The sequence below is a fragment of the Lepidothrix coronata genome, unplaced genomic scaffold, assembly GCF_001604755.1.
Source record: "Lepidothrix coronata isolate B3197 unplaced genomic scaffold, Lepidothrix_coronata-1.0 Scaffold181, whole genome shotgun sequence".
NCBI lineage: Eukaryota > Metazoa > Chordata > Aves > Passeriformes > Pipridae > Lepidothrix > Lepidothrix coronata.
In genome coordinates, this window is record NW_016690361.1 from 1,804,350 (window position 1) to 1,816,429 (window position 12,080).

A 12,080-nucleotide genomic window follows, 5' to 3' on the forward strand; every position below is an offset into this window, starting at 1 on the left:
GAAAGTTAAGCTTTCTGTTTTTTGTTTCAGATCACCCTTTTCCCTCGAAATCAGTGTTTGTTTCTCCAGGAAAACACCTCTAGACTGTGCTTTCAACAAGCTTTCAAAGACAACTGTTCTCCATTTGCTCATGCAGTCAGAATGATTCAGACTTTCTCAAAGCTGTCTGCTAGCAGTCTGCTAGCTCTTTAGAGCACAGTTCAAAACCAGCATCAAATAAAGCATTAAAACTCATTGTTAATGATTCTAAGTAAATATAATAAGTGGAGGGAATTGAACTTTCTTGGAAATATGTTGATTTTAAGTACATACACATAGAATAATTGTGTGCTAGTTGAATATGAATGAGCAGTACTTTCAACATGGAATATTAGTTTCAAAATAGCAAGAATTCACAGCAGCAAAACCAAATTAACTTTCACAAATTCCTAATGTCATTTTAGCCCTCCTTTACATGACAAGTGCAGAATAATTCAAGTCAGTATGTCAGAAGTCAGAGCCATATGAACGAGTCTCACATTTGTCTTTCAGATAGTAGTATATCTGCTCGCAAGTCCAATTATTAGGAAGTGCAGTGTGTTATTTGAAATGCAAATATAGAAATGTAAGGTACCTAATATGCTTCATTGAATGCCTCTATTTTTTAAAGTCACTGGAAGAGGTGAGGCTTCTCATACCCAGTATCTTTCTCTGGTTGAAATAGTTTTCCAGGCACAGAGCAACTGCTTACAGGTTGCAACCATACAGGAAAAAAAACCCTCCCATGTCAAATTCATTACAAAGTCCAGAAACACTTAAGGCTTTACAACAGTCATAACAGGGTGCCACAGATAAAATCATGAGAACAAACTCAGCAGTGTGACTGGTTCCTTGAGCCAGCTATTTCTCTGAGTAAATCCAACGAAGAAAAGGCAAATGTCCAGGTGTTCATTGTGTGAATCATTGTTCAGTGAGTCGGTTTTTCCAGGAACAACTCTTCTCATATCATTAGTCACATCCTTTTCACTCTTCCCATTTATCAGGTCTGTCATTTCTCCCTCACTTCTTTTTCATTTTTTCTTTTTGGCTTTTCCTGGTTTCAGTTCAGCTGATGTCTCTCCACGTACCTGATGCTACAATAAATCCACACCAGAGCTTGGGCAGAGATCTCCCAAGCTCATTTCATTCATAGTTAGGTGTGGCCATCCTCAAAGCAGGAGGAAGTTGAATCAGCAGCACACCTGACTCTGATGAACAGCACACCTTGACCTTCATTCCCAGAGGATCTCCTTGAAGAGCTTGGTCAGCCCCATCCCTTCAGAAGTTGCCTCACACATGTGATACTCTCAGCCATGCTCCCCACCTCCTCAGGCAAGGAAGTCTGACCTCTCCCCCTGCACACAGACAGACCATACTGCCTTGCCTTCTTTATCACCGAGAGAAGAGGCCTGCTGAGAAGTTCCTTATTTGCTGCCATTAGGTCCTGGTCCCTGTTAGATGCTGAGTTAATGCTGTTAAACTCCCAGGTTATTAAACTTGCCTGGGTCAAGATGATAGATTTTAGTTTCCCTATTTCTTCTTGCGAGCAATGACATAATGGAATCAAATGGCTCTTCTGGAATAAACAAGGCATATTCTAGAGATTACGTGTGTTTACTCTACATTGCAAGACCTCCAAAGGAGATTAAAATTTGAGCTCCATACTGAAGCACGAGAAAATTAACTTTCTTTCAGTGTGCTGGTGTCCTCTAGCTAATTTTCATGATGTCTTAGGTAGCATATGCATTATAAGTTATGAACTGTATATTTCAAAATTACTTTTTTCCTTATAAATGCAGAAGAAGCAGTTTTGTTACCTCTTCCGTTCATTACTCAATACCTATAAAGACATGTCGCCAATTTGCACAGCTCAAAATATATAACACTCTGTAAAATCTTTTCTCAGCTACAGTCTTTTTACAAAGCATGGTAGTATTATAACAACCATCAAGCTGGCAGGCTGACACTATTTTTTTTATTCACACACGTATGTAATTGCAGATGGCCATAGGACCTCTGAAGCAGATGGTCTTAGAGCAATCTATCATCTGGATGTATGTGCCCACCTCTAGGACACTGAAATAGGCATGATAAAAAAAACTAGTCTCTAGGGCTTTATTTATCACTGTGATCACAAATTCTGCTCTCTGAACTGGTACATATAGCAGTCATTGGATGAGAATCAGAAAAAAGCCTAGGAGCAAAGTCCAGAGATCAAGACTCCTCCTTCAAACTGAAGCAGGACTCAGGTGCTCTTCATTTCTCCTCTCCTCTCATCAGACATCACAGCCAGCCGATCCCTTCAGATCCTGAGGGATCTGTGGCTCTGGGTCCCAGGTGTAGGGACAAACACTTTCCTGGCACCATCCAAGACCCAGAGCTTGGGCAGATGCTCATATTCAGCCCTGTGCTTAGCCTTCCCTGATCCCCAGCACTGCAAAGCTCACTGCTTCACCTCCTCACCTCCTGGGTTTGCCCTCCTGTGGTTTTTCACTGGCCCTGTTAGCTGGGTCAGGAATAAAAGCCTGGAGCTTTGGGGTTGGATTTTGCTCCAAGTGCTTGAGCAAAAAAGCTCAGCAGTGTTTAAGCTTTTTATTATATCTGGTTCTCAACTTCTTCATTAAAAACTACTATTATGATATACACATAGTGCATATGCATATATGAAATATATATATGGTGACTGACTTATAATGCAAAGGCAAACCAAAATTCAGTGGACCATACAGACAAATCTGCAGTGCCTAGGCAGTCACATGTCCCACTGCTCAGCTTGGAATCCGGAAAACTGGCCTTTGAAGGAACACGTTTCAAAAACCAGCAAGCACAAATGACTGGAAACTGACGCTGTGTGTGTCCCTCCCTCCCACCTGCCCAGCTTTGAATACAGACTTGATTTCTGCTTTCCTGACTCTCACTTTGTCCTGGCTGTGTAAAATCAGCAACAGAACACCAGTCCAATACCCTCATCTCAAGTCTGATGACTCGTCTTAAAGGGTAGGATTTATTGTTGCCATGCTAAAACAAACCTAAGAAATGCAGAGCTTGCCCAGTGAAGACAGAACTGCTTCAGCTTTACAGTTTATAATCAACCGGCTTGTTCTGCTGGGATGGGTTAAAAAAAATATGCTTTTTTCCTGAGCAGGGATAAGTTAATCCTGGCTTATTTTCACCTTGGTTTTAGCTCTTCTCTTCCCCACATAGACAATATTCATACTGCCACTGCTTTACATCACAAGGTGGAACTTTTACAGCCTCATAAGATACCAAGTGTTCCCTTGTACATAGCATCTCTTATAAGTACTTGTACTGGCAAATGTAATAGCAATAAGAGCATCAAGCTTCAGCTCATCAAGAATTTTTCCTGATAGCTGAGTTCCCAGAGTATGTTTCCCTAAATAATATGTGCATTTCGAACACTGAATTGACTTCTTTGAAGCCACTGACAAGAGTAGGAAGAGATAGCAAGGAACTGAATATTTGCATTGACTTTAAATAGCAGTGAAGGTACTTTATGTCCAAATATCAAACTCTGTTCTCATTTTAGCACTCATTCTTTTCAGAGGAACTTCAAGATGGCCATAAACGTGGTTCCTGATGGAAAAATCGTCACAAATCAGTTCACAGATATTCACAGAATATTCCGAGTTGAAAGGGACCCCAGAGATCATCGAGTCCAGCTCATAAGTGAATGATCCGTGGGGACTGAACCCATGACCTTGGCATTATTAACACCATGCTCTATTACCTCTCATCTCAGCAGGCCCATGAGGTTTGGTTGCAGCTATGTCTTCCATTGAAAGTATTATGAACTTCCAGAGAAGTGCTAGAAGTGGAGTCGAGCCTTCTAGGGAGCTGTCTCTTTCATTTCAAATTTCACATCAAATTACATGGCTCACCTGATAAACCTGAATCAACGCTGAGACTGACCTTTATTGGAAGGAATTTACATGCATTGTAGGCCAAGCCAAGCACAAATAATTTTGTTTATTTCACTTACCTACTTTGGTAGTCAAGACCTAGTCATATGGCTGAGCCATTAGAAGACAAGGCCTATGGTCTGCAAGAGAGGAGGGTGCACATTTTGTGTTGCAGCCACCTACAAGGAATGTTATTTAAAGTACTAATTCCTGTGCTCAGAATAGAAAATATCAGAAATACCGCATAATTTTTACTCCACCACATAATTTTTAGTCCTGCCAGTGGTGTATGACCAGCTTTTGTTGGCACACCATACACAAGCTGGGACCTCAAGGGACTATTTCTATGACTAAATAACTGTGGTATTGGCCTATCAGTGTATGTACTTTGTGTTCACTTCTGTACTTCCAAAGACTGCAGTGCAACCATTTTAGCTCTTTCTCTGTCTCACTTGTGACTTATATGGAAATGCCTCCCTGAACATACACCTCTGCTTGACATTTATGGAAACTCCATGACTTAATGCCTTCCCTCATCTCCCACCTTAAAGCCTCAAATGTGCCTCTATTTCATTACCTTTCAAGTTATAAGGACAGTCAGTAGGATAAATTCATCAATTCAGAGATACCTCTGCCTTTTGGATCTCAAGGTCAGTGCAGCCAGAGGATGAACCAGTACTTTTAACATTGCAGTGCCCATGAGAAGAGATGCTGTGGTGCTGGCCTGTGCTGGTACCAATAGCCATCTTAGACTCCAGGGATCCAGGACCAGCAAAGCTGAAACTAAATGCTGTGCATTCAGGGATTAAATTTCATTGTCAAATACAACAGAAAACAGAACAGACTTCCCCTTTATAAGCCCAAACACAAGGTTAAAGGTTTCACCAAGAAACAGAAGGGTAAAGCCCTTTTACCCATGACTCCAGCAAGGTCTTGTGATTGGCTGGGCTTGGGCCAGAGCAGCACCTCGTGTCTGCTCTCAAGTTTGCATTTCCTTTCTGTAGGTACTACCCAGACCATATCCCCAGCACGGGTACGGCAGGGCAGGGCTGAGCAAACAAAAGCCCTGGCACCCAGCAAGCTCAACTGCCACAGGTTGGAATCTCTTCCCAGTCCAAAGGGAGACCAGCACACTTTGTAGCTCACCTATAAAACAAAAACCAGCCTAGTGAAGAACACTTTGCCTGAATTTCTTTGTTTTAATGGATCTTCTCTAAGTGCTGGGTGGACCCAGCAGTTCATGGGATAGTGAACAAGTTGCATCAATTACTGGTTAATGATACATTTACATTTAGATAAGCACTATAGGAGTTCCAAGTATTTTGCAGACATGGATTAATCCAGTTTTGCAAGATCTGTAAAAAAACCAATCTCCTTTCCACAAAAGTGGTGCTGCCATTAATTTCAAGAATTCAAAAACCATAATTCAGGCCCAAAATACCATGTTAGGCTTAAAAAAGTCTTAATGAGAAAACCAATATGAATTAATGTCTTTTTATTCACCTTTTGTTGTGTGACACACAATGTTTCAATATATTTATAAAGATTAGAGAGGTTTCTTTGAACAAAAGGAAACTTCTCACATGTTCATAAACTTGTAGAAGTTATCAAACAAAAATGAGACTGTTTCAACACAGTCTGTTCAGAAGATAAAAATATAACTTTGTCTGAACTTTCTATGTGCTTTTCAAATAAATTAGTGCACTATTTGGAATTACAGAGATAATTATCTCCTATCTTTATCTAATCTAAAGCATAAGGACCTTGTTATCAGTCTAAGGGCTTTGAGTTATGTTCATGAAACAGTAGTTCAGGTGGTAAGTTTTTATTAATGACTTGCTGAAAAGTTAAACAGCACAATGAACAGCTAATGCAAGAAAAGAAGCAATATATGTCCAATGTCTTTGATGTTCATGAAATCTACTGTGACTAGATGACAGAGAGAGAGATGGGATGAGCATAGGATATTGCTCTTTGTGGCAATTGGTCAGATTCTTTTAATAAAACCGGAGGGGTTTTTTGTCCTCTGTTGCCCCAAACCTGTTTAGCTACATGCCTATTTATTTTGAAAACATTTAAATTTTAGTTCAGTTTTCAGATTTCTGCATTTGACAGATTTTTGCTGATTTTCTCTTAGAATCACAGAATGGGTAATGTTGCAAGGGACCACAGTGGGTCATCTGGTCCAACCTCCCTGCTCACCTCCAGTGAGGGAAACTCCATAACCTCTCTGCATAGTCTGTTTTAATCTTGTGGTTCAAGGTCAAAATCTCAACACACTATATGTCTTACATATACTCACTTTCCATCATGCTAAACTCTTAACTAGAGAGGGAAGAGGTTGTTGATTCGCTTATATTGCAGTAAACTTTGGCAAAGACTTTGTCAAGGATAGAGAGCATCACTGCAGTAAATGCACAATGGCAGAGACTGTGCAGTGTCTGAGGCTACAGTTCTGCAGAAGGGTTTCCTCTACTGTGTAGCACACATCAGTCTAGACTGTTGTAACCGAGATCTGACTCCCACAGGCAGACCACAAACAAGCATATTCTGTCTGGAAACCAGAACTGCCATGGGTAGCTTGTACTTCAGCAGCCTTGCAGCAGGTGCCATCCATAAAGGATGCAGATGTTCTTCACAGTCCCTATGGTACTCAGAGCAAATCCTACTTTCCTGGGCAAAGAGTTTAAATCTTTTTGTGGATCTGAAGCACTCTAGTAATTTCTCTCTCCCCTATTTAAATACAAAAGGTCAATCACCATGCTGGTGAAATACTGCAGGTAAGAACTATTAAAGTAATGGCTTTCAAATGTGGAGCTGGACCATAGATAACAGGTCTATAACTCAACCTCCTCGTGGCAGAGCCCATGTTTCTTGTCATTCTCATGTCCCCGTGGAGCAAATGTCCTGTGCTTCACATGGGGTTGGCAGGGCTAGAAGTCACCTACTTCTTTCTGAGGAACATACCTCTCACAACACAGCGGCCAGCATTGAGTCCTGCACTGGCATTCAAAATAACATCTTTCAACCACATGTGTTAGAAAAGGAGGCAGTACTGCTCTCAGCATGAAGAGGGGAAACTGAGATACATGTTTGTTAAATAGACTGGCTGTAACTGTATTAGAAGTCAAGGAAGGAATTAAGGCTAAAATTAAGATGTCATCCTTAACACTGAGGTTGCTGTAAGCTCAGAGGCACCTGTTTCCAACCAAATTCTAGGCATGAAATTACTTTTTCAGGGAAAATGTGAGTCAACTAGTGCATCTATATGCTATGTCATGGATTGGAGCTCTTTTTAATGGCTTTTGGTAATCTGGACCACAAGTTATAAAAGAGGTTGCCTGTACAACCTAAATGGAAAATTATACTTTCATGGAAATTTTATTTTTCTTCATCCAACATACCTCCAGTTCTGAGCAGTTTAGAGAAAAGTCTATGCTTATTCTTTATACGATATCTTGTTTCCCTGTGTGCCAAAGTGCAGGACATTTCCAGGCCCTCATTCATGGGAGACAGGAGCACACCTTAAAGGAAGTGGCAGATGGACCAGGTGAAACCATGACATGGTTCCTTTTCATGCAGAAGGATGACGTAACTTCTTACAAGCAAAGCAACAGATAATTTTTTGGCACTTAGTCCTTTCTTGATTCAATAAAAAGGACACTGTCTCATCCTCAGAATGCCACTAGTGTGAGTAACATCAGCTGGACTACTTGCTTGAGCAAAAATCTACAAGCATGTTTGGATTAGACATCCATCTTCCTCCTCTTTGTATGACACAATCCCAAACACTGGCAGGGGTAACAGTGCTGCCCTTTACAAACTTGTCATCTATTTTAAGGTTTCAATAGAAGATATTTATCTGCAAGAAGGTCTCGATCTGATAATACTTATGAAGACAAGTTTTGTTGCACTTAGAATGTAGGAGTTGCGTCCTGTGGCCAAACATACGTATTTAAATCCCTAATTAGGACAAAAGCTGTGGATTAAAAATCGGTCATTTTCAAACTAATGCATGAAAGAGATGCTCAGTGCATTTAAATGGAGTGTAGTTAACAAAAAAAATTATTTTTGATGATGAAGGATCTCATAAAACCAAGTCAGTGGGTAAAAAGATAGCAGGTGAGCAGTCACAGTTCACTGTGGTCTGAACATAGTGTGTAACTGCAGCCAAATATGCCAAAAAACATGAGACATAATCAAAAAGTGTACTGAAAGCAGGAAAGAAAATTATATTTTATCAGTCTCTAAAACCTAGCATCTACTGTAGAATGAGCTGCAGCCTCTGTCTCTCAGGTAGCAAAGCATTAGAAAAGGAACAGAGAAGGGCAACAAACACAGTTAAGTGGTTGGAGCAGCTGCCTTAGGGGAAATACTAACAGGTTTGGGACTTTTCAGTGTAGAGAGGAGAAAGTTGAGGGTGAAATGATGGATAATTTCAGTTTCACAAAGCTAGTGGAGAAAGTGAGAGAAAAGCTGCTGTTCATAAGATGATATTCCTAAACAGCATCTCCTATTGCCACTTTCCCTTCCCTTCTCAGAGAGAGCACAGGGCTGGAAGTGCCACAGGTCCAAAGTAGTTGGGCATTTCTTCTCTCTGTGTCCTTAGATTCGTTTTTGATAATTACCCAGGGGCAGTCTGAAGTCCGTAAACCAAGGAATATCAATTTGCTTTGCCCAAAATATCAGAGGATGGATTTCTGTATGGGTAGAGCACTTACCTGGGACGTGAAAGAGGCATATTTATTCCATTACCTCTCTAAACTGCAGGCTTATTTACTGTAAGCTTTTTCCACACTTTCTCTACCAACAGTCTAAGGAGTTCCTGGGATGTGGACAGGAGCTCAGCATGCTCCTGCCAAGGTGCTTTGCATTTATTGATGGATTGTGTCAGCACAGCTGCACTGGGCACCTCCATTCCCTGGGCTTGATCAGCTAGGCACACCATCCCAGCCACAGCACCAATGCCAGTGCAGCTACTTCTGTCAAAGTCCATGTGCCAAAGGATTTTACACACATCCTGGTGGGGCTGGGTGACTTCCGAATACTACTGCTGGCAAAAATTCTGCCATGGGTGCTAAGGGAGCATCCCAGCTCCAGTGGCTTACTCATGAATGGAGCAAGTCAAGGAGGAGCAAACGCAGCATTCATGACACAAGATTGCATCAAGTGGAAGAGGAAAACCTTAAAACACGGAAGACTGAAAGTATAATTAAAAAGGAACTAAAATGATATTACAGTGGGAAAGCTTGAGAACATCCTACCAGGCATCTCTCTGGGATTCGACAGTATTTAGAGAGGGAATACATCCTGAGCAACGTTAGAGCAAAGCTGTGAATTGTAGAAATACACACACACTACTGAAAGCCACAGGTAGACACAGAAACAGCATCCTGGCCATGTAAAAATTATTGAGGTTCGTACTTAGTTCAGTGGAAGTTAAACCACTAAGCAATTCAGTGAAACACAATAGCATCAGAGAATGAGCATCAGAGACCTCAGCAGAGCTGGAGGTCTGGTCACCATGCTCCCTCTCACCCCTGCCTGGAAGGGCTGCCTGCCCAATGCCTTCCCATTGCTCCTCCCAGCTCTCTCACTGCTAACTGGGCCTCAGGGGGGCAATGCCAGGTCCAGTGGGGGATGGGGCACCCTGGGCTCACCATACCCACCAAGAGAGCAGTGCAAGAGGGAAGAAATGCTAGTCCTGCATGCAGTAAGGACAGACACAGGAGCTGAAATCAGGCATCCTTAAGTGTAACCATGTAACAGTCTGAATTTTCTCATTGAAAATTCCCACTTCCCTTTCTCCTGTTGGCCCAAAGAGCAGTCAAAGTTAGACTCTGGGCAACCTGTGTCTAGCAGGACACTTTTGAGTGCACACATGCGGAGTATCAGCTTAGAAATGACTTACTTAAAAATTAAGTCCATTTTAAAATTATTCATGCATAAAATTCAGAACTTGGAGGAAGTGTGTTACACTAATCATTTTCTTAGCAAATTATTAACCAGGTTATAGGTGGCACTGTAAAGTGAGCCACACAGGACTCATGTGCTCTCTTGAGGGTGCATTGTTCTCACTGTCTGACAAAAGGGAACTTGTTGCGGCACAATTGCTAAAATCACAGGTAGTTAGTACACTGAATATCAGTGTCTCCAGGCAAAAAACCACTACCTTGATGATCTTACATACGTGATTACAGAGGATAAAGGCAGAATACTGCAGGCTCCTCTGTGAGGTGGTCACTGAGAGAGGAGGTTGGGCTCACTGCAACACCTGTGAGAGATTTCTGGAGAACACCAGAAGGAGAGGGCAGGTGGGGAGATTGTCAGGCTGCACGCTATCACGGAATTTCTTGTTGTGGCATATGTTGGGATTCACCGTATTTTCTGCAGCCATTCTTACCCTGCATCCCGTCCCTACATCTAACCCATGGTCCCTTCTGAAAGCAACCTCACTGAACCAGAACTGGTGGGGACTGCAGACAAGATGGGCAGTTCTCATTAAATATTATTTAATGCACCTGGAAGCCACATCTGATAAATACATGCAGTGTGCTGAATACCATCAGAGCCCGCAGCATTTGACCTTGTAACTGAGGAATGCTTAGTCCACAAAAGAGAGCCTGAGGAGGACCAGCCTCACAGCTCTCACAAACATTTATCTCATACATTTGTGGGTCAGGCACAGGAATGATTTAAGCAATGCATTCAGCTCTAAAGTCTTCAGGGGTGTTGCAAAGTGTGAGTTGTAGGGTTCATTTTTGAAGATTCAATAACTTATTATTCCAGGGATCTCTTCAGTACCTTGCCTCTTCTCTGGGTGCAACAGCTTTCTCTAAAAAGCCTTCCCAGAGAGAAAGAAGAGCTGTAGCAGATTATAAAGACAATACTGCACAGAACTCAACTGCTTCCTTCCTCTGCAGCAGCTCTCTGTAGATCTCATTATCATCACCAGCACTGATGCTGTCAGGAGCCCTTTGTCCCGTTTCTATCTCAAGTCCTAACAGCTTTAGGGAGAGAACTCTGGTCTTTAAAGCTTTCCAAGGGGTTGATGTTGAAAGGCTTGAATATGTGAGGGTTAAATCCGCAGTACGTCCATTGATTTAATTGAAAATTTCTTTATTTTAGCTGACTAAATTTTATCAATAATTTGCCCACATTCAAAAGCATTCAACATCCTGCAAATCCACATAGTGCCATAATAACGAATAATTCTTTAGTGTGATTTTTTTGTCCCAAAGCGTAAGTAAACCTTTCTTCTTGCAGTTTGTCTGTCACAATTAAATTAATTAAGCTGGACATACCCAGTAATTCCACTTGCAGATCTGATCTATCTTCTTGAAAAGAGCTTTTTATAACAGTTATTGCACTATAATTGGCATTTTGTATGTTCTTGGACTCTTTTTCTATATTTATTTTATTTTATTTGGATTCTGTGAGTTTTGCCATTTTGGCCTTGGTGTGCTCATTGCTATGACTCACGTATTCCACAGCTACTGCCAGATCTCTGGGTCCAGTATTGTAATTATTGCATTAGGATCTGTCATTATAGCCCTGACTTAATAAATAGCCAGAACAGTGATTAGAATTGCTGATTGATCTGTTCCGTGGTTTTGGACATTCACATCTGAGATGAACAGAGGGATTGTCAGCATTTCAGATTAAATTACTTTTAATCAGTCATTCCAGGTATACTAGCTGTCATATATATAAATATAAATATATATATATATATATAGTAAGAGTTGCTGTATTTGGTAATCTGGTGATGATCAACTAAAACCATGATTCAGATTCATCTCATAAGCTTCAAAGGAAAGCCCCAGCTCTTCTTCCATGCCCACCTCACTGGAGCCACGCAGATCACAGCAGATGATTGCAGTCTCCTTTAGGTGAAACTCACAGTGTCCTTCAGGAGTGCATCTCAAGCATTGCAGTCCCAGGTGGACAATTAATCTACAGAACCAGATTAGACTGAGCCCAAAGCAAAAAAAAACCCTGAAATGTGCAGAGTGTGGATACTCAGCACCAGCTCTCTCACTCCACATCCAGAGGTCAGAGAGTGTAAATGGTGTTTGAGTGAATTGAAGCAACAGCTCCATGGAGCGGATGCTGCTGCTGGTGTTTCTTCATCCCACAGCT